The 23,457-nt window shown below is 39.8% G+C and overlaps 1 protein-coding gene across 1 annotated transcript in view; it reads left to right on the plus strand.

The window, feature by feature from the left end:
• Positions 1 to 23,457, plus strand: part of LOC136874783 (little elongation complex subunit 2) — a 325,510-nt gene that overhangs the window by 156,120 nt on the left and 145,933 nt on the right. The gene's annotated exons all lie outside the window — the stretch shown is intronic.

Raw genomic sequence — 23,457 nt, forward strand, 5'->3', positions numbered from 1 at the left:
TAGTTTGTCGTTCAGAAGAGATTTCTTTTTAATGGAGAAATTTGATTTTATCTTTAACCCAAATTTTATCAGTTTTAAGTTGAGTTGCATGAGTTTTTGTTGTGTTCCTATGAGGTTTTTTTTGTGAATTTTAAACATTTGGGGGTTAAGTCATTGATCAAGCATTAAAAAAAAACATAAGTTTTTTCCTAATTTGTCAACCTTTATTTTGAGATTGCAATAAAGGTTGGCTTTCTTGCCTGCCTGGATGGCGTTTCCATTACAAGATATTAGAATCACTCCGTATTGACGGTTTTCACTTTACAAAGGATATTTAATATGTCCTATTCAATACATACACATCTTCATCATAAGATGGAGTAGTGCTAGTCAAACATGTTTCAAATCGTTTGAGCCATCTTCAGTGAAAAAAGGTTAAAGTTATCTACATAATTGTTGCTAAAAAGTATGTTAAAACATTATGAAGGAAAGAATGAAAAAACAAAAGAGACATGACAGAATTAAAACAATTATAATAATTTTGTGTGGCTATTTCTAGCCGAGTGCAGCCCTTTTAAGGCAGACCCTCCGATGAGGGTGGGTGGCATCTGCCATGTGTAGGTAACTGCGTGTTATTGTGGTGGAGGATAGTGTTATGTGTGGTGTGTGACTTGCAGGGATGTTGGGGACAGCACAAACACCCAGCCCCCGGGCCATTGGAATTAACCAATGAAGGTTAAAATCCCCGACTCGGCCGGGAATCGAACCCGGGACCCTCTGAACCGAAGGCCAGTACGCTGACCTCAGCCAACGAGTCGGACATTAAAACAATTTCCATCAATAGATGGAGTAATAATAAACTTGTTTTAGACATCTGCAGTGAAGAAAGGTTAAAGTTATTTACATAATTGATGTTACAAAAATGTGTTAAAACCTGATGAAGAAAATAATGAAAACAAATGAGACATGACGGGAACAAACAATAACTGATTATGATTAGATTGTGGACCTCTTAGTCTAAAACTGCAGTGTGTTATAATTGAAGAACAGGACGAAATCACTGTGCTAAACAATTCAAAATAACAATCTGTCTCCGTTGAATCACCATGACAAATAGTTAAGAGGGGAGTCGAAAAGTGTGAGAGGAAAAACGTGCCAGGTAAAAAGTGTGTGTGATAACACAGAGGAAAACTGCCAATGAACTGAAATTTTTTTAATAGTTGCACTCTCAAAAGGGTTGACCTTCTCAATTTTAGCAGTCCCCTTCTCAGTGATCGTGTCCAGTGTTGGCTAGGTGTGTTTACCTTATTTTTAAATAGTCAGGAGGGCAGCAAAAAATTGAGAAGCTATGTTAGAGAAGATAACAGATGTCAAATAAAATGTATGTGATGCATAGTGGAAACTGCCAATGAAGTTCAAATCTGTATTGGAAAAATGAGGCGGTATGAGAAACTTGGGCTAATAAGTGAAAAATAAATGTGAAGAAAACTTTTAAACTTACTTGTTAAGTAGTTGTCCTCTCGAAATGGCCTGACCTTCTCAAATTTAATGGTCCTGTTCTTACTGATCGTGTCTATTGTTGGCTCAGCTGCGTTTGCGAGGATGGGAGGATTGAAGGGGGAAGGGGAGCAGTGTGTAGGGCTGGTGGAGGTGAGTGGTGGTGAGTTGGAGAGATGGAGGCAGGGTTTGTTTTTATTATAGAAGTTCTGTCAAATATATGGAATGAATGTTTCAAGTAGAATGTTCTTTTTTTCATTGATTTCATTTAAATTATGAGAGCGGGAGCATAGATTAGGCTTACCGGTGTGCCTGGAACTTGTTGGTGTTGGGCCTGCACCTGATAAGATTCGTTTGCCAGTGTGTCTGGTTACTGAGTAGTGTTCAGTGAGAGATGATTGGTGCGACATCGGATGACTTGATGGGGCGAGAGAAGCGTACTCGTACGAAAGAAGACCGTCCTCCCCGTCTACCTGCAGACTGCTCCCCAGTATTGCTATTTAAGAATAGCAGGAGAGCTGGTGTGAGGTTAAAAGACACATAGCTCACCTACATTGGGATGTATTAGGAAAGAGATCTACCAACTCGGGGCGAGAACACGAGAACTTTAGCTTTCTGCGTAATCTGTTCAGTTGTAAAGGATATTGCTCTAAAAATGTCTGAACATTTTTTGTTTGATGAGCCTCCGTGGCTCAAGTGGCAGCGCGCCGGCTCACTGTTGCGTTCCGTGGTTCAAATCCTGGTCACTCCATGTGAAATTTGTGCTCGACAAAGCAGAGGCGGGATAGGTTTTTCTCCGGGTACTCCGGTTTTCCCTCTCATATTTCATTCCAGCAGCACTCTCCAGTATCATTTCATCTCATCTATCATTCATTAATCATTGCCCCAGAGGAGTGCGACAGGCTTCGGCAGCTGGCACAATTCCTATCCTCGCCACTAGATGAGGGCTTCATTCATTCCGTTCCTGACCTTGTCGAATGACTGGAAACAGGCTGTGGATTTTTTTAATTTTATTTTTTTATAGGCTATAGTTCCTGACTAAAATTAAGTGTTTTTATTTGCTGGTGATGGTATTATTGCTTTAAGAGGAAGCTCCACTGTGCAACATTTGCCTTCGTAGCATAACTATTAGTGATACTAGCAGCCATCATCGGAGCTGCAGGTTCAATTCCAGGCACTGTTACGCATTAAAATTTTTTTTTTTCCCTATTTATCTTTACGATGCACCGACGCAGATAGGTCTTATGGTGACGATGTGTTAAGAAAGGCCAAGGAATTAGAAGGAAGTGGCCGTGGCCTTAATTAAGGTACAGCCCCAGCATTTGCCTGGTGTGAAAATGGGAAACCATAGAAAACCATCTTCAGGGCTGCCGACAGTGGGATTCGAACCCACTATCTCCCGGATGCAAGCTAACAGCCGCGCCCCCCTAACCGCATGGCCAACTCGCCCGGTACATTTTTAAATGGCAGGAAGGAATGGTGGAGAGACAGGACGAAATAGAGATGAACTATATCTGCCTCCATCCAGTATCGGTTGGAAAGGGAGAAATTTTTTGTTTTTTGCTATTTGCTTTACGTCGCACCGACACAGATGGGTCTTATGGCGACAATGGTATGGGAAAGGCCTAGGAAGTGGAAGGAAGCGGCCGTGGCCTTAATTAAGGTACAGCCCCGGCATTTGCCTGGTGTGAAAATGGGAAACCTCGGAAAACCATCTTCAGGGCTGCCGACAGTGGGGCTCGAACCCACGATCTCCCGATTACTGGATACTGGCCGCAGTTAAGCGAATGCAGCTATCGAGCTCGGTAAGGGAGAAATTATGATGATGATGATGGTGATGATGATATGATGATGATGAGGAGGAGGACTGGTAACAGGTTAAAATTATACATGTAGCTCACCTCCATTGGGGGTTGTGTCTGAAAATATTTCTATCACCTTGGGACGATGACACACATTTTGTCCAGCTCCATGACTAAATGGTTACCATGCTGGCCTTTGATCCAAAGGGTCCCAAGTTTGATACCTGGTTGGATCGGAGATTTTAGCATTAATTGGTTTTGGTTGCGGGGTTGGATGTTTATGCCATCTTCACCATTAGACCTCATCTTAGGTAGGGACTCATCCTCATAGATGCGCTGGTTGCCTATAGGACGTCATCTCTAAAGACCTGCACCACCGAGCTTCTCTGAAGACCAAACACCATTATTATTATTATTATTATTATCATCATCATCATCATCATCATCATCATCGTCGTCGTCGTCGTCGTCATCATCATCATCATCATCATCATCATCATCATCATCATCATGGGATTTGTGTGGAACACAGAGATGGTGAAAGAAGGTGCAGGCTTGAATGGGTCTAACTACAATATCAAGAATTGAATTGCAATTGTAAACGGTTACTTTTTTTTTTTTTTTTTTTTTTTTTAAGAACTTCAAACTTAACAATCTTTCACTGAGCGAACACAACAATATATCAGGTACAAAAGCAATCTCGAAACAAGACTAGAAAAGTCCAAGATTAGTGATTTTTACAAATTCTGGGCTCCAAGCCCCTTGTTTTACAATTTTACAAATGGAAGAAGAATTATTTAGTTCAGGGCAGAAATCCCCTACTTCAAGAGCAGTTGCTCCCTAAATCATAATATCTAGCCTCCCAGAGGCACACTTTACAGTTACAAAACTTTGAAAAAGAGCTAACAGGTTCTCAGTTTTCCAAGCCTGCACAAGGCAACATTATATCGAGATATACAATCTCTGGCCTCTCAAGCCACAATTTACAAATGAACTGATTTCTACACAGGGGTACCTAGTATCCAACCTTTAGGGCCTTTGCGAAAAAAGAACGGGTAAAATAAACGGCCCGAACGCAAGCTGAATGGAGGTGTACACTGCGCTCCAGATATTGCAATATTAAAACCTATAGGGCTCTCAGCTGAAGAAACAGGGGCTAATCCCAAGCTACTTGAGGTAGCACACATGGAAATAACTGTAATACATTATAAGGAAAAAAGTTGCTAAATCGCAGGCACCTCAAACCAAGATGAAGGGGAGCTCGAAAGGGTAACTCACTCTCTATCCCCGATTTACAATTAAAGATTTATGAAGTTTCACATTAGCCAAAACAACATTTACATTTTAGAAAAGAAGGTTACATAGTTACAGATTCGGACCTTTTCCTCGGATTAAACTGCAGAGGTAGCAAGAAAGAATGATTTTATGTGGCCATTACCTTATAGATGTTCTAGCTGCCGACAAAAGAGGCCGCCCGCTTCCTGCTTAAACACACACACTCAGAAAGACAATGATCAATTGGCCAGGAAACAGGCCGCAGTTTATAAATTCTCAGGGAAAGTTCGATATCATTCAAGACTACCAAGACACACCCTCTTAATTTTATTGGTTGAGTTCAAAGGTAACGCTCAAAATTGAACAAGAAGCCTGTGATAGGTTGAAAATTAATTACAGAAATTTTTCATTGGCCAGATTCAAAACTGGCAGAAAGAAAAAGGAAGTATTGCCAACCCAAAAATAAATGAACATAGATCAGTTCTGGAAAACCTAGGAATACAAAACTTCTTTAAAATATAAGTTCTTTCACTTTGCATCAGAGTGCATGATCATACTTTTTAGTGGTGTCATCTGTAGAAAAATGTCCACACTTCTTGATGTATATCAAAACAAAACCAGGAGAAATTCAGTCAGTTTAGGAAACTTCACAACAAAACAGTTACTTAATTTTTCAGTGGTAACATCTTCTGATTAAAGTTCCAACTTGTTGTGTTATCAGTTTCACTGTTTGACCAATAGAGGAGTTCATTTAGGCGCTAATTTTGAATGTGCAGCGTTGAGGTGTACCTCCCGGTAAAATTATTATTATTATTATTATTATTATTATTATTATTATTATTATTATTATTATTATTATTAATGATGATGATGATGATGATGATGATGATGATGATGATGATGATGATGATGATGATGATGATGATGATAACTGGGAAGGCTAGGTCAAGCAGCAGGGAAACCTTTCTGGACAATAATAAAGAATCTTAGGAAGGGAGAGAAAAAGGAAATGAACAGTGTTTTGAGTAATTTAGGTGAACTAATTACAGATCCCAGGGAATGAGTGGAGAGGTGGAGGGAATATTTTGAACATCATCTCAACGTAAAAGGAAATCTTCCTGGTGGTGTTGTGAACAGCCAATCTCATGGGGAGGAGGAAAATGGTGTTGGTGAAATTACGCTTGAGGAAGTGGAAAGGATGGTAAATAAACTCCACTGTCATAAAGCAGCAGGAATGGATGAAATTAGACCTGAAATGGTGAAGTATAGTGGGAAGGCAGGGGTGAAATGGCTTCATAAAATAGTAAGATTAGCATGGAGTGTTGGTAAGGTACCTTCAGATTGGACAAAAGCAGTAATTGCACCGATCTAAAAGCAAGGGAACAGGAAGGATTGCAACAACTATCTAGGTATCTCATTGATTAGTGTACCACGCAAAGTATTCCCTGGCATCTTGGAAGAGAGGGTGCGATCAGTCGTTGAGAGGAAGTTGGATGAAAATCAGTGTGGTTTCAGACCACAGAGGGGCTCTCAGGATCAGATTTTCAGTATGCGCCAGGTAATTGAAAAATGCTACCAGAGGAATAGGCAGTTGTGTTTATGTTTCGTAGATCTAGAGAAGGCATATGACAGGGTACCGAGGGAAAAGATGTTCGCCATACTGGGGGACTATGGAATTAAGTGTAGATTATTAAAATCAATCAAAGGCATTTATGACTATTGGGCTTCAGTGAGAATTGATGGCAGGGTACTTACAGGGTTTAGACAAGGCTGTAATCTTTCACTTTTGCTGTTCGTAGTTTACATGGATCATCTGCTGAAAGGTATAAAATAGCAGGGAGGGAATCAGTTAGGTGGAAATGTAGTAAGCAGTCTGGCCTATGCTGATGACTTGGTCGTAATGGCAGATTGTGCCGAAAGCTTGCAGTCAAATATCTTAGCTTGAAAATAGGTGCAATGAGTATGGTATGAAAATTAGCCTTTTGAAGACTAAATTGATATCAGTAAGTAAGAAATTCAACAGAATTGAATGTCAGATTGGTGATACAAAACTAGAACAGGTCAATAATTTCAAGTATTTAGGTTGTGTGTTCTCTCAGGATGGTAATTTAGTGAGATTGAATCAAGGTGTAGTAAAGCTAACGCAGTGAACTCGCAGTTGCGATCAACAGTATTCTGTAAGAAGGAAGTCAGCTCCCAGACGAAACTCTCTTTACATCAGTCTATTTTCAGACCAACTTTGCTTTACGGGAGTGAAAGCTGGGTGGACTCGGGATATCTAATTCATAAGTTAGAAGTAACAGACATGAAAGTATCGAGAATGATTGCTGGTACAAACAGGTGGGAACAATGGCAGGAGGGTACTTGGAATGAGGAGATAAAGGCTAATTTAGGAATGAACTCGATGGATGAAGCTGTATGCATAAACCGGCTTCGGTGGTGGGGTCAAGTGCGGCGAATGGAGGATGATAGGTTACCTAGGGGAATAATGGACTCTGTTATGGAGGGTAAGAGAAGTAGAGGTAGACCAAGACGACGATGGTTAGACTCAGTTTCTAACGATTTAAAGATAAGAGGTATAGAACTAAATGAGTAGTTGCAAATAGAGGGTTGTGGCGAAGTTTATTACATTCACAGAGGCTTGCAGACTGATTGCTGGAAGGCATAACAGTCTATAATGATGATGTATGTATGTATGTATGTATGTATGTATGTATGTATGTATTATTATTATTATTATTATTATTATTATTATTATTATTATTATTATTATTATTATTATTATTATTATTATTATTATTATTCAGCCGCCACTAACATGTGAAACAGACGCTGTTGGGGTACCGCCACTAACATGTGGAACCGTCGTGCCCTTTATTGCCTCAAGATGTTTATTTTCTGGCTGTAATTTTACGGCCTTAAGTCCCTTTCAATAACATTTATAGATTTCAAGAAAGCTTACGACTCCATCCACAGACCATCATTATTAAACATTTTAAGACATTTTGGACTTCACTCAAAGCTAATCAAATTGATTGAACTTACTCTAAGTAATACAGTTTCTAAAATTAAGTTCAGAGGAGAACTTTCTGAACCATTCTTAGTAACAACTGGTTTAAGACAGGCTGACGGCTTGTCACCTCTTCTTTTTAACTGTGCACTAGAGTACGTTATGAGGGAATGGTGCAAGAACAACTCGAAAAATATAAAAATTGGAACGCAGAAGGATAATATACATTTGAACTGTCTTAGGATTTTCTGATGATTAGCTCCACTAGCCAATGATATTCAGGAAACAAAACAACAAAAAAAATCTTTACTGGAAATAGCTCAAAATATTGGTTTGAACATTTCATTTGATAAAACAGAAATTATGCTAACTCAACTTCCGCTTGCAAACAATATTAAGCTGGGAGACCAAGAAATGAAAATTGTAAAAAAAAAAAAAAAAAAAAAATATTTAGGTGAAATAATCACATATAACCTGAACGAGAAACCAGCATGGCAAAATAGTGTAGATAAACTGGTTACAGCACAGCATGTTACCAAGAATACATATTATAAAAAGTGTCTCTCAATGGCAACCAAACTGAAACACTACAAAACAGTCACCCAGCCAAAAATTACGTATGCAAGTGTAACATTATTAAAAACAACAAACACAGTTGCAAAGATAGAGTACTCAAGTTAGAAAGGAGAATAGTGAGGACATGTTTAAATAAAAATTATCAAGTAAACGGAGTCTGGAGACTAGCTTCCAATGAGACATTTTATAAAGAAATAGAACCTGTGACTAGCGCAATGAAAAAGAAATGAATATCTTTCTTAGACCATCTAATGCGGTCACCAGTAAATAGAATCAGCAGAAAAATAATAGAAAAATTGTGGAAGAGTAAGAGTAAGAATAATATTAGATGGATCACAGCACTTAAAGAAAACATGAGAGATTTGCATATTACAATAGAAGATTTAAAATACAAAACCAACCAAAATATTGAACAATAAACACACTAGACTACAGACAAAAATCAACAAGCGGAGAATAGGAAGAGTGATTCCAGAAGCAGAAATAAAATTACGTTCAGAAAGGATGAAACAATATTGGGCTGAAACAAAAAAAAAAAAAAAAAAAAAGAACCCACCTCCATAAACCTGACTAAGTAGTCCTATGTTGGCTAAAAATTAAAATAAATAAATTATTATTATGATGATGATTGCTGCTACAAACAGGTGAAAACAATGACGGAAGGATACTCTGAACGAGGAGATAAAGGCTAAGTTAGGAGTGAACTCGATGAATGAAGCTGTGCGCATAAACTGGCTTCGGTTCACTCAGCTTCTGTTAACAGTGATGGGAGGGAATGTGGAAGAAGCATGACCTTTGAAGAATGAAGGTACTGTATTAGCAAAAGAAATGTAAGTGAGCTTGCTTCCGGGCGATAGTGGGTTCGAATCCCAATGTCGGGAGCCCTGAAGATGGTTTTCCGTGGTTTCCCATTTTCACACCAGGCAAATGCTGGGGCTGTACCTTAATTAAGGCCATGGCCGTTTCCTTGCAACTCCTAGGCCTTTCCTATCCCATTGTCGCCATAAGACTTATCTGTGTCAGTGCGATGTAAAAAAACACTAGCAAAAAAAAAAAAGATAGAAAGAAAGGGAAGGCCCCCAAAGGGGTTGAGAATGGAAAACTTCATAGGTCTTACAAACCTAATGACATCAGACAGAAGAGAACAAATGTTGACCTAGGGTGGTTGGATAGGAAAGATGAATGTGAGGAGTCTCACAAGTGAAGGCAATGCCAGACTCAGCTATGTGAACTGTGGTTGTAACCCATGCTCCCAAATTGAGAGGATACTGTGGATATATTCTACTGCCCCAATCCAAAGGACTTTTTATTGGTCCTATAGCTTTTGTTTTTGGAGTCCTGACCCCTGAAAAAATCCTAACCACCTCCCAAATTAAATTCCTGGGTATGGCCTTGTCAGGCATTATACTGTATCTTCCCAGTTGCTGATGTCAGTTCGGCACTTCTTCGTACAAGACTTTAGAACTTCCTTGCTTCACTTTTGCTGTCCTCCTTAATAACATTGTCCAATCTTCAATTGAGAATACATCAAATGCTTTGAAAAGCGTGTGTTGCATATGGAAGCACCATGGCTGGCCTATTACTGGTGATGAATTATGATAACAATAATAATTGTATGGCCTCAGCTATTGTGTGCGAGCATTTTGATATGACATCATCTAAGCTGTTTGCACAATAATTTTGAACAGGTAACAGAATAAATCTGATCTTTTTTGGGCAATCTGTGGCTGAGTTTATAATATGTCACCATAGAACTTTTACATGTCAACATGGTACAGCATTAAGTATTGAATGGACTTCTTTCCACCATTCAAAAATCCACCTTCATCTGCTGGGGTTGATCCCATAATCTTGAGATCCAGAGGTACTCTACCACAGATCCATAGAGGGAGTTATCAAAAGTGATGTTCGATAATCATTGCCTCAATGCTTGTGGTATTGGCCTCTTCCGTGTTACTGATGTTTATTCAATAGTCGTATGGGTTTTTCCAGACATTTTAAATGTCTTCTGTAGGTAGCCCAAGTCTTGCATTTTTAAGCAAGTGTAGATATTTGTAATTTTAATTAAATAATATAATAATTAACTGAGAGCCTCCGTGGCTTAGGCGGCAGTGCACCGGCCTCTCGCCTCTGGATTCCGTGGTTCAAATCCCGGTCAGTCCATGTGAGATTTGTGCTGGACAAAGTGGAGGCGCAGGATGAGTTTTTCTCCAGGTACTCCAGTTTTCCCTGTCATACTTCATTCCAGCAACACTCTCCCATATCATTTCATTTCATCTGTCATTCATTAATTGTTGCCCCAGAGGAATGGGACAGGCTTCGGCAGCCAGCACAATTCCTATCCTCGCCGGTAGATGACTGGAAACAGGCTGTGGATTTTCAATAATTAACTGAAATGTCTGGTATTTGGGCACCAGTGTTCACCTAAATAAATCACTCGAATTTTGATAGAGCATAATAATTCCCTCTCCCAGGGTGTGTACATAGAGCTGTGTACTGGTACATCTGCTTCGGGCCATACGTAACCCCTCTAAAAATGATCAAATAGGTAGGAACTGCACCTAGGTTCTCCAAAAACTTCTGCACTAATTGAAAATGAACTATCTATATTCTGATATTACCATAATCTGTACATTGGCACTTCATCAACACACAATACATATAGAACAGCAACACCCTCAATAAATATTTACAACTGCTGGAAGACTCTGTATGTACATTCAAAAAAAAAAAAGTGAGAATCGACAGCAAGGACTGCACTACCATTTGTAGTGAGCCCGATGACCAATAGTTACAAAGCATATATCTAGGTAGATTACCCTTCACTGTTTTTGTTTATCCACACAAATTGTTGGCTGTAATCATCTATACATGGTATACCACTTTGATACTGTACCTCTTTAAGCACTGACACTAACACCTGTTTTTTTGTTATTTGGTTTACGTCGCACGATACAGATAAGTCTTATAGCGACGATAACACCTGGTTTTAGAGACACTGTTGTTTACACAAGCACATGATTGAAACCAAGCCATAGATTATTGAAAGTTGCTATGAGATATAGAAAACCAAGTACATATGCTAGATAAGTACACTAGCACAAGAGTTATATAAGTATTAACAAGTAAACAAGAACATTGTTCCATTTGTCCATAATCAATCGTACACTCGTTAATGTTCACAGTAATGTTCAAGAGTAAAAGTCATAATAATCGTTGGATCGCATCCTTCCGAAGCATAAGTAGACTTCCTCATCCCCACTCTGTCTCAGTATCCTCAAATTTGTGCAAGCATGACTGTCCAATCCTGAGCGAGAGATTTCCTGCACTATGGTAACACGTGGCTATATCCCAACCACGCCCAGAGATTGACTTTGGGTTCATAGCTAGCTACTAGGCAGACTTCAGGATATCCAAGTCTCATGACTTGGGCTCTCCGTATGATTCACCAAAGTTTCCTTGGATGATTTTCCAAACCTGGAAATAGCTGTGTGTTTCCCAACTGCCAGTACAAAATAAATTAGTAATATCAAACATGGAGTCCTTCCAGCTTCAAATATTATTATATTAATACACCAGTGAAATGATGATGATGATGATGATGATGATGATGATGATGATTATTATTATTATTATTATTATTATTATTATTATTATTATTATTATTATTATTATTACCATTATTACTATTATTATTATTATTATTATTATTATTATTATTATTATTATTATTATTATTATTATTATTATTATTATTATTATTATTATTATTATTATACACGCAAGGATGTGATATATGTACCATCACATGTTACTACAGCAGTTTAAATATATAGCTTGTTCTGGATATGGAGATACGGTTATCAGAGACCCTCAGTGCTTCTTTATGGGAGCAAAAATTAGACTTTAGAAAAGCAAGAGGAAGAAATGATAGCAGTGGAAATGTGGATATGGAGGAGAATTAGTTTGATTAGTCAGATATAAAAGGAAAGCAACGATGAATTTCCGAAAGGGGTAAGTATAAAAGAAAAGCCTCATCAGGGGAGGAAAAATAAAGCAGAAAAAAAAAATGGATAGGTTTCTCAATGAAGTTGTTCATTACAGTGACTTGTTTTTGCAATGTCTTTGTTGGAAGAGTTGCTGAGAAATGAGATAGAGCATGAGGATCACCTGTAAGTATCATGCCAAGTTGAAAAGTTGAGCTCAAGGTAGAAATCTATGGCATATGTAACACAGCATCAAGGGTTTACCTTTAGTGAGTGATAATGATGTGTTAATAAGAAAGGTCTGTTACATGATAGGGTCATGTGAGGTGAGTGGTGGGTATTGGGGAAATAAGAAAAAAAAGGAGAAGGAAATTTAAGAGACTTGTGGCCAAAGTGCTTGTTTTGATTAGAGATTGCTTATGGCACTTAGTTTTCTGGCTCCTTGGTTGAATGTTTGGTGTTGGTTAATTTCTTAGGTTTGTGGACTGGGTGTTTGTACTGTGCCCAACATCCCTGCAACTCACACACCACACACAACACCATCCTCCACTGCTCAGCCTCGCTGAAAGGTCTACCTTACAAGGGCTGCACCAAGCTAGCAATAGCCATGCAATATTATTTGTATTATAAGGCATTTAGTTCATTTACAGATTTTTGCTGACAGTCCTGAAAGACGAATACAGGCATATAATGTATGTATGTATGTATTGAACCCTTTCTGGCCTTGTATACTGTGTCACCACGAAAGCTAATGCCAAGTATCCTTGACAACGAATGTGGCAACGCCTATTGCCTGTGCAGGGTTCGAATGCACACTTCTCCACACCCCTGATCTTGATTACTGAATTCTCGGGGTGGTTTATTCCAGTCTAGACACTTAAATCAAGCTTACAGGCTTAGGTGTGTGGAGAAAAATTCATGATGCTCTATGCTACAGCAAATGAAATTCTACCAATGTGAGCAAACTAATATTTAATGGCCTTGGTGACAAATAGAAGGATTTTAACTTAAACTGACACATATCGTTCCCCCTCTGGCAAACTAACGAATGTGCAAATTGTCAAAATATTAGGACAGCTGAAAGAAGTTGTGATTATTCATGTCAAAGCAATTCTATATATTTAATGATTGGTTTTATATGTTAGCCATGCAGAATGAGCTACAGATGCAAGACTTTGTCAGAGGGTAGACATTATATAAATAATAAAATCTGGACCAAAACTTCAGAACTACAGGTTCCCTATTTCGTCACTTTCGCTAGTTTGCCATAGTGGGGACGATATGTTCACATAGGTCCTTAGGACCATATTTTGAAGTACATGACTCTCTGGAATACATAAAGGAAAAAACCTCAATGAAAAAAAATGATTTTGAAATATTTTTATTCAGACAAATGCATCCCCATTAATGATCTAGTAAAGTATTGTAATTACAAATGTGCCAGCGAACCCTGTATTACATTCCCTTCGACACGGGGAACAAAGTTAAAACTAAACAATAATACTACTTGAAGCTATTTGAGTGTTTAATGCCCATCTGCCATTTACACCCCCCCCCCCCCGCCCCCCCAAAAAAATGAAATTATACACTTAAATAGAATGATCCAATACTTGGGTCCAAATTATTACGTGAATAAAGTCAGAATTTACTCATAAAGGAATACAATCACATATATAAGCAAACAAAAAACAACAAAACAGTTAAACAATACAAAATCAACCACTAGCTGTATGTACATTTCTGTCCAGGTCAAGGAAAAACCCAGGTGAATTCACATTGGTTTTGCCGGGATTTGAATCATGGATCTTCTACCATCATGGTGTGCTGTTGTAAAGGAAAACCTTAAATACTTTATTTACGTAAAGGGGTTCCTACCACCTACATTCATTAATTTATTATTGGGTCTATAGATAAGTTCGTGCAGTATTCTTTTGGATTGGCAACAATGCGGTGTGAAAGGATTGCCTTATCTTTATTCTGTTGTTTTAACTGAGTTAGGAGTTTGTGTGTTGTGAACACAGGTTTCCTTGATTGTGAATGTATTATTTGTATATATTTCAAATGGATATGGAATGTCAAGTTGAGAATAGTGGGCATTTTTGACACATTTTACTCTTTGAGTTTAACCGAGGATCCAGTGCAGCTGGAGCTGCGAGAACAATTTGTGAAGTGTACGGGAATGAAGCAATTGGTGAAAGAACAGCACAAAAATGGTTTTCCCGCTTTCGAATGGGATGGTTTGACTTATGTAGGATGCTAATTAGTTTATAATATCACCTATTCATTACATTAAAATTTTAAACAAAATTTATCTTTATTTCCATATGAGTCATATTTTGCCTTTCATTGAAGGCATCATCAGTCACAGTACTACCTCAAGGCATAAATCAGGTACCCGATTTGCATTTAAATCATACTTACTAAGAAATAATATTGACGTACCGGTATTAGAGTAGGGATAGTCAATGAGAAAAACAATGTTCAGTGATAATATGGATACCAACATATCAGCTGTTGGCTGTAAATTACCAGTTGTGAAGGATAACAGCGTCAAAATGTTACGTATGTCTTACAAAGGTTATATTAACATATTTACATGGGGACAGTCTAAGGAAAAGATACAAGTGACTGGCACCAATACCACAGGGTAATTTAACAGTGTCCAGCAGCAGTGATCCGACATGAAATATTGACGTTACACTATCAGAAATGTAAGGAAAATAATACTAAATTTCAATGAGAAAACAATATCCATTAATAATATGGAGTTAAAAAGGATTATATTGACATATTATTTGAGGGCAATCTAAGGAAAAAGATACAAGTAGTCGGCACCAACGCGTAAAACCACAGGGCATTTTAACAGTATCCAACAGTGATGGTCTGACATGAAACATTGATGCTACTCTATTAGAAAAGTTAGGAAATTACAAAGCTTATATTAACATACACTGACTGACAGAGCAAATGCAACACCAAGAAGGAGTGGTCAGAACTTTATGCCAATTGCAGGGTAGACTGACGTCACTGAGGTATACTCATGATGTGAAATGCGCCGCTGTGCTGCGCACGTAGCGAACGATAAATGGGACACGGCGTTGGCGAATGGCCCACTTCGTACCGTGATTTCTCAGCCGACAGTCATTGTAGAACGTGCTGTCGTGTGCCACAGGACACGTGTATAGCTAAGAATGCCAGGCCGCCGTCAACGGAGGCATTTCCGGCAGACAGACGACTTTACGAGGGGTATGGTGATCGGGCTGAGAAGGGCAGGTTGGTCGCTTCGTCAAATCGCAGCCGATACCCATAGGGATGTGTCCACGGTGCAGCGCCTGTGGCGAAGATGGTTGGCGCAGGGACATGTGGCACGTGCGAGGGGTCCAGGCGCAGCCCGAGTGACGTCAGCACGCGAGGATCGGCGCATCCGCCGCCAAGCGGTGGCAGCCCCGCACGCCACGTCAACCGCCATTCTTCAGCATGTGCAAGACACCCTGGCTGTTCCAATATCGACCAGAACAATTTCCCGTCGATTGGTTGAAGGAGGCCTGCACTCCCGGCGTCCGCTCAGAAGACTACCATTGACTCCACAACATAGACGTGCACGCCTGGCATGGTGCCGGGCTAGAGCGACTTGGATGAGGGAATGGCGGAACGTCGTGTTCTCCGATGAGTCACGCTTCTGTTCTGTCAGTGATAGTCACCGCAGACGAGTGTGGCGTCGGCGTGGAGAAAGGTCAAATCCGCCAGTAACTGTGGAGCGCCCTACCGCTAGACAACGCGGCATCATGGTTTGGGGCGCTATTGCGTATGATTCCACGTCACCGCTAGTGAGTATTCAAGGCACGTTAAATGCCCACCGCTACGTGCAACATGTGCTGCTGCCGGTGGCACTCCCGTACCTTCAGGGGCTGCCCAATGCTCTGTTTCAGCAGGATAATGCCCGCCCACACACTGCTCGCATCTCCCAACAGGCTCTACGAGGTGTACAGATGCTTCCGTGGCCAGCGTACTCTCCGGATCTCTCACCAATCGAACACGTGTGGGATCTCATTGGACGCCGTTTGCAAACTCTGCCCCAGCCTCGTATGGACGACCAACTGTGGCAAATGGTTGACAGAGAATGGAGAACCATCCCTCAGGACACCATCCGCACTCTTATTGACTCTGTACCTCGACGTGTTTCTGCGTGCATCGCCGCTCGCGGTGGTCCTACATCCTACTGAGTCGATGCCGTGCGCATTGTGTAACCTGCATATCGGTTTGAAATAAACATCAATTATTCGTCCGTGCCGTCTCTGTTTTTTCCCCAACTTTCATCCCTTTCGAACCACTCCTTCTTGGTGTTGCATTTGCTCTGTCAGTCAGTGTATTTATATGGGAGCAGTTTGGGGAGATAGGATACAAAATGTCTGGCACCAATGTGCATAACTATAATTTCTGCTGTTGGTTGATGATCACAGTAGGCTACTGACAAGACAACTACACAGTATTATGCAGCAGTGGTTTGACCTCAGTTCATATTATTTGGAATGCTAGAAAAAATATTCCAGCGTTTTTTTGAGATTGCCAAATGAGGCTCCATTAGGAGTGTAGTCATTACTGAAAGCTGTCTGGTTGAAGTCCCGTGTTCGTGAATACGGCTCCAATAAGTAATGGTGAATTTGGCTGGCATGGAAGGAAATTTGATTGGGTGTCGTAATGTTTAGGCTTAATTTCGGTGTAGTTGAAAAGAAAGGCCGTTAATTACATGGTGCATTGTGAATTACATTAACGGCTGATTATGTTCGCTATGCCGAACAAAACATGTCCCATTATTTAAGACACCTCATGATTATTTTATAATTCAACGAGTGTATGGTATTGTATTGAGTAGGTGGTTGTAAATAAAAGGATTTTACAATTTTAATATATTATCTTCAATACGGTTCTATTATGAGATTAATTACATGTAAATATTTCATGTCGGACCACTGCTGCTGGACACTGTTAAATTACCCTGTGGTCTTACGTATTGGTGCCAGTCACTTGTATCTTTTCCTTAGACTGCCCCCATGTAAATATGTTAATATAACCTTTGTAAGACATACCCTGACATTTTGACGCTGTTATCCTTCACAACTGGTAATTTACAGCCAACGGCTGGTATGTTGGTATCCATATTATCACTGAACATTGTTTTTCTCATTGACTATCCCTACTGTAATACTGGTATGTCAATATTATTTCTTAGTAATTATGATTTAAATACAAATCAGGTACCTGATTTATACCTTGAGGTAGTACTGACTGATGATGCCTTCAATGAAAGGCGAAACATGTCTCATATGGAAATAAAGATAAATTCCTAATTGTTCAAAATTTTAATGTATTGAATAGGTGATATCATAAACTAATTAGCATCCTGCATTTATAGTATCTTCCGTACAGATCCATAATGATATTTATCACTTGCAACGGTTTGGCTTGTCTTCCACATTGTGGAAGACCTTCAGATTTTGACAGAAATCACTTGAATGAGTTATTTCATGAGAATTGTTGTCAAACAATGCGGGAAATGGCGCAAGTTTCTGAATGTGATCAGTCAACTATTGTACGCCATTTGCATTTGAAGGGTAAGGTACATAGTATATGGATACCAGCAATAACCAGTCTTATTGCTCTATGATAACGCTCATCCGCATACAGCTCAATTGACCAAACGTGTGATTGCTGTTGGCTGGGAACCTCTTCCTCATCCTCTGTGTACCCTGACCTTGCCCCCTCAGATTTCCATCTTTTCCGCTCTCTTTCTAACCACATTCAGGGGCAAGTGTTTCCTGACGAAGTTTCTCATGACCAATGGCTAACAGATTTCTCCCAGTCAAAACCAAAACATTTCTACAGGCGAGGCATTCAACTACTACCTGAACGTTGGCAGAAGGTCATAGAGAGTGGAGGTGAATACACTTGGCCTTGTGGCCAAACTAATTCCTGCCGGGCTGAGTGGCTCAGACGGTTAAGGCGCTGGCCTTCTAGCCCCAACTTGGCAGGTTCGATCCTGGCTCAGTCCGGTGGTATTTGAAGGTGCTCAAATACGACAGCCCCGTGTCGGTAGATTTACTGGCACGTAAAAGAACTCCTGCGGGACTAAATTCCGGCACCTCGGCGTCTCCGAAGACCTTAAAAAGTAGTTAGTGGGACGTAAAGCAAATAACATTATTATTATTATTAAACTAATTCCTGGTATCAAACCTTAAAAGGATTTTTAACCTCCCTTGTATCATCTAAAAAAATGCTTGGTTAAATGTGTTTCCTTACTCCCCCTGGCCTGGTTGTCACACCCCTCAAGAAGGCCATTCATTAACACTGACAGTTTAGGGTTGATACAAACAGACGTGGTCTGCCCTCCACATTGCTCACGCAGTCTTTCTCCACACAAAGCCCTTTTAAGATTTCAACTCTGCATGAAAACCTCACACAGTATTTTTAACGTCTCATGCTATTGAGAACATATCTCTTAAATTCCATCTCACATAAATGTCACTACCTTTGGCAAGATAAACAAATCACAACTTGAAATAAGCATATCGTTAAAAGGGATTTTCTTTCTATCCAATTCCTGCTGACACAGCCTCACAAAATATAGACCGGGGTTCATGACCTGAGCACATCCAAGGAAAACAGCACTCTTAAACTCAAATGGCCTCTCATAAAAAAAAAAATATATTCTTGGGGGAAGAGGAAATTAATATGAAAGTGCTTCCTTATGGAAAGCTCTATCTAAATGGAGGTCTTGGATTCGAATCCCAGCGTTGTTCATAGTACACCCTACAGCAGATTTGCAGCCATTGACCTTATGCTACAAAACTCCTACTAATTAACATAAAAAGTATATCAAGTGAATTCCTGCTTCAAAAACAAGCATGTAATCGTTATACTACTATATACTACCCCGTTAACCTTTAACCTAATGAACTCACAAAATAAATGAAAAATATTCTGACACTTTACATCTAATAAGTTCCCAAAAATTGAATTACACGATTACTGTGAACTAATCAATAAAGTTGAGTAATTACAATGATCCCTTCATGATTTCTTGTAAAATCTAACTAAATTAACTCACTCAAAAATTCCTATACTAAACCCATAAATAGGATAAATATACATCCTAATCTATTAATGAATTATTTACAAGCTACGCATTCATAGTTACTTATAATGGGATTATCTACGTATCTGATCACTGCATTATGCGTTCCGTTCGAGCCTCGGGAAGGCTCATGCTGGGAAGATTTAGAACTCAATTACAGCGGCGATCATCCTTGGAATATCAGGGGTCCAGTTCTGAGTAGGTGTTTCCTGGAACATGGTTTGTATCTTGTTCTCCACTGAAGAAAGCTGTTGCATCAACACAGAATATTAGCCACACGCTCTTGTAACTTCAAATCACACTCTACAGTGGTATCAAGGTTATTGTCCCGCACTGAATTCATGCCTAATTATATATATAATAATCACAAATCCATCTCTGAATGTTACAGGAATTATTCTAAATTTTGGCGCTATCAAAAAAATACATCATGAACTGTTTCTGAATAAGACTTTATATCGGCAGCCCAGAAGATGGTTTTCCGTGGTTTCCCATTTTCACACCAGGCAAATGCTGGGGCTGTACCTTAATTAAGGCCACGGCCGCTTCCTTCCAACTCCTAGGCCTTTCCTATCCCATCGTCGCCATAAGACCTCTCTGTGTCGGTGCGACGTAAAGCCACTAGCAAAAAAAAAAAAAAGACTTTATATATCTAAGCTTATTGTCTCGGATTATCACTGCACAGGTAGATAGGGTGTATTCTGCCCGAAGGCAGGTCCGAACCTCTGCAGAGGTGTGCCTGAACAAGAGTTTACGTACGGTAGGGTGGCCAATTCCTTTCTGCTCCTCCATTCTCTTACCTCCACCAACAGCGCGTGGCAACCCATCCAAATCTTGACCCCGCCCAATGTTGCTTAACTTCGGAGATCTCACGGGATCCGGTGTTTCAACACAGCTACGGCCGTTGCCAAAGAGACTGATTTTGAGTCACGTGAAGCAAGCCTTGTGTCTATTCCCAGACTGACCCGTGTGGGAGTTTGTCTGCCTTATTTATTTAAAACTGTCACAAGGTGGCTGACCCTAGAAACCTCTCAGAGAGGATATCAATCTATTACATAGATATCACGAATATCAGTGAAGCAGTGCGTTCGAGAAGTAGCTAAGATGATCTCATGAGTCTTGATTGCATGCGGAAATGAATTTGATCATAAACTTCTTGCAATTTCCCAAAGCGTCATCCCTGCCTTTGAGGCAATTGGGAGAATTCCCGTAGCAGGCCATGTTTTCTGTTTATCACGTGGGGACGCTTCTGTTATGTGATAGTATCACAACTGCGTAATTTATATTACTCGGGAATATATAGCACATCCCTTCCTGTCAATTTTTCTTCTATATTCTGAAGGGGCATATGGTGTCATTAGTTACCCTAATTATAGTGGAAATCGAGGTGCAAGTTTAATTTAACTCCACTTTGTCATCCCATTAGGCTGGTTATCCGCATGAAATTTCTGTGCAGAATGTTGGCTCTCTGTGATTTTCACCCCCACGGCATTATTACGTGGTATGCGCTTGAGACCTGCCTTCTTCTGTTTTCGTCGCACAATTATCTCTACCGCACTTGCTCCTTGCATGGAAATTTCCTTGGCATCAGTCCTCACGTGTACACCTCGCATATCTGCACACGCCAAATACAGAACGTGTTGAATAAAATTTTAATAATATGTGCCTGGATCAGTAATGCATGGCTCTGTTATGGCACAGTATGTATGTATGTATGTATGTATGTATGTATGTATGTATGTATGTATATATGTATGTATGTATGTATTACATAGATATCACGAATATCAGTGGAGCAGTGCATTCGAGAAGTAGCTAAGATGATCTCTTGAGTCTTTATTGCATGCGGAAATGAATTCGATCATAAACTTCTTGCAATTTCCCAAAGTGTCATCCCTGCCTTTGAGGCAATTGGGAGAATTCCCGTAGCAGGCCATGTTTTCTGTATATCGTGCGTGCGCGTGTGTGTGGTTAAAATTTGTATATTGTTATACAACAGCTGTCAGAAAAGAAACCAAACATTTTCAAGATATTTTATCTACTCACCATACAAATTAATCATATTCAATCCTTTCAGTGAAATCTCCTGCCATGTAATGTACTCCTAATGTTTCATCTGCTGCTTGGAAGAAGTCTTGGTTTACATTGTGTCGTCCTACTGCAAATTATAAATATCTTCCATTATCTGGAATCAATGGCCTTCTACAGTGCTTTGTTATCCTTAGAAATGAAACAAGTTACATATGATGAATAGGGGAAGTAGTGAGGTTGGGATTGTGATGGAAGTTACTGAAAAAAATAAAGAGAAGAAAAATGTAATAAACAGATGCATTGGTATTGTGCTGCATCATGTCTCATTTAGGCTACTCTTACTTCAAATTCATGCCTTTTGATGTCTGTCAGTCCGTTGCCTACGCTATAATACAAGGCCTTGAAATGCACTCGTGGAAACGGGTTGCTTCCTAGTTCACCATTCAGCCGCTAGGATCGCGGTCTTGCCCCCTTGTATTCGCATGGCCGTATATGTCAATAAGTAAAGTATATCCTAAATAAAAAGAACTGAATGTTTTTGCGAGTATTGACAGTACTTTATTTATAGAGCGGTGCTGCATTGGCTTGGATATGTCATTGAAGTTTCAAAACTTTCTCTCTTCTACTTGAGTGGCTCAAAGCAATGTTGTCTAACAGAGGTCTCAGAAATGTTCAGAGTAAAAAAAGAGGTGGTTTCTCGCCTTTACACTTTCCACATTTAATTTCACTGTTGAACATGTCTTTCGAAAAAATAAACGTACACCTTTTAGTAACTCTCTTCGGGACAAGTACTGCGTAGCGGAAGTGACAAATTCCGTCATTCACTGCAGAAGTGCCACAGACGATTTTCGGTATCTGAGGGCTCCTCGATTTTAAAAACGAATAACACAATGTTGGACTTTGAGTAGCTGAAAAAAACGAATAACACAATGTTGGACTTTGAGTAGCTGGAGAACAGATATGTTCTAAACAGCCTTTACAGTCTGTTTTTTCTTTTGCCACTCGAATCATAATGTCATTGTATTCCGCTTGGCGTCTTAGGTAGCTGTAGAAGAGCTCGATGTCATAGCTCGTTAGGTTCCTCATCAATGCATAATGCATATGTATACTTACGAGGTATTTTACGCAGGCCACAGTGGACTGGGTAGTCAAGATCTATGCCTGGTACATTTCTCTCATGATTCTTTTTTACTTTCTCTGAATGCATTTTAAGTTTCTTAATATATGACAGGAGGCACCATATCTGCTGGGACACAGTGTTGGAGGAGGAGTGGTGGAAAGTCCGAAGAAAGTGGAGAGGAACCATATTTGCCCCTACCCGGCTACAGCTGGATAAAGGGAAATGATGATGATGATGATGATGAATATATGACAGGAAATCATTAATTAACCAACTGAGGAGTTCATCTTCAGTACTAAAAGATGCTTTTTTTTTTTTTTTTTTTTGCTAGTGACTTTACATCACACCGACACAGATAGGTATTATGGCGACGATGGGATAGGAAAGGCCTAGGAGTTGGAAGGAAGCGGCTGTGGCCTTAATTAAGGTACAGCCCCAGCATTTGCCTGGTGTCAAAATGGGAAACCATGGAAAACCATCTTCAGGGCTGCCGACAGTGGGATTCGAACCCACTATCTCCCGGATGCAAGCTCACAGCCGTGCGCCCCTAACCGCACGACCAACTCGCCCGGTTAAAAGATGCTCGTTTGTTCTCGTTCCTGATATGTCCCATGTGAGGTGTTGCAGACGTTATGCGCATTGAACAATTTAATAAAATGCTCCATAAAACAAATAGCTTATTTTAAACTGTATTTTATGCTCTCGGGACAAAACCACCTCCATACTTTACAAACCAGAGATTGTTTCCGGGGAAAATAAAATATTTTTAGGTCTTGCTACATTCATTTTCGTAAAATTTGTTGGGCAAATTATTTTCCTCGTTGGTTTTAAGATTTCTGAGTTTGAAGATCCTCTCAAATGATTGCCGGTCACGGTAGCATAGTTTTAAAAAAGTCCAGTGACAAATTTTGGGATCGCCCGATTCTTATGATGTCACTCGGATCAAAACTTAGGAACGGAGGCCTACTTCGATCAGCTTGAAGTCGTATCTCATGCGTAATACTTCCTCTGTATAATGTTTCGAACATTGAACATTCACTGGAAACTTG

Source organism: Anabrus simplex, chromosome 5 (genome assembly GCF_040414725.1).
Source record: "Anabrus simplex isolate iqAnaSimp1 chromosome 5, ASM4041472v1, whole genome shotgun sequence".
In the NCBI taxonomy this organism is placed as follows: domain Eukaryota; kingdom Metazoa; phylum Arthropoda; class Insecta; order Orthoptera; family Tettigoniidae; genus Anabrus; species Anabrus simplex.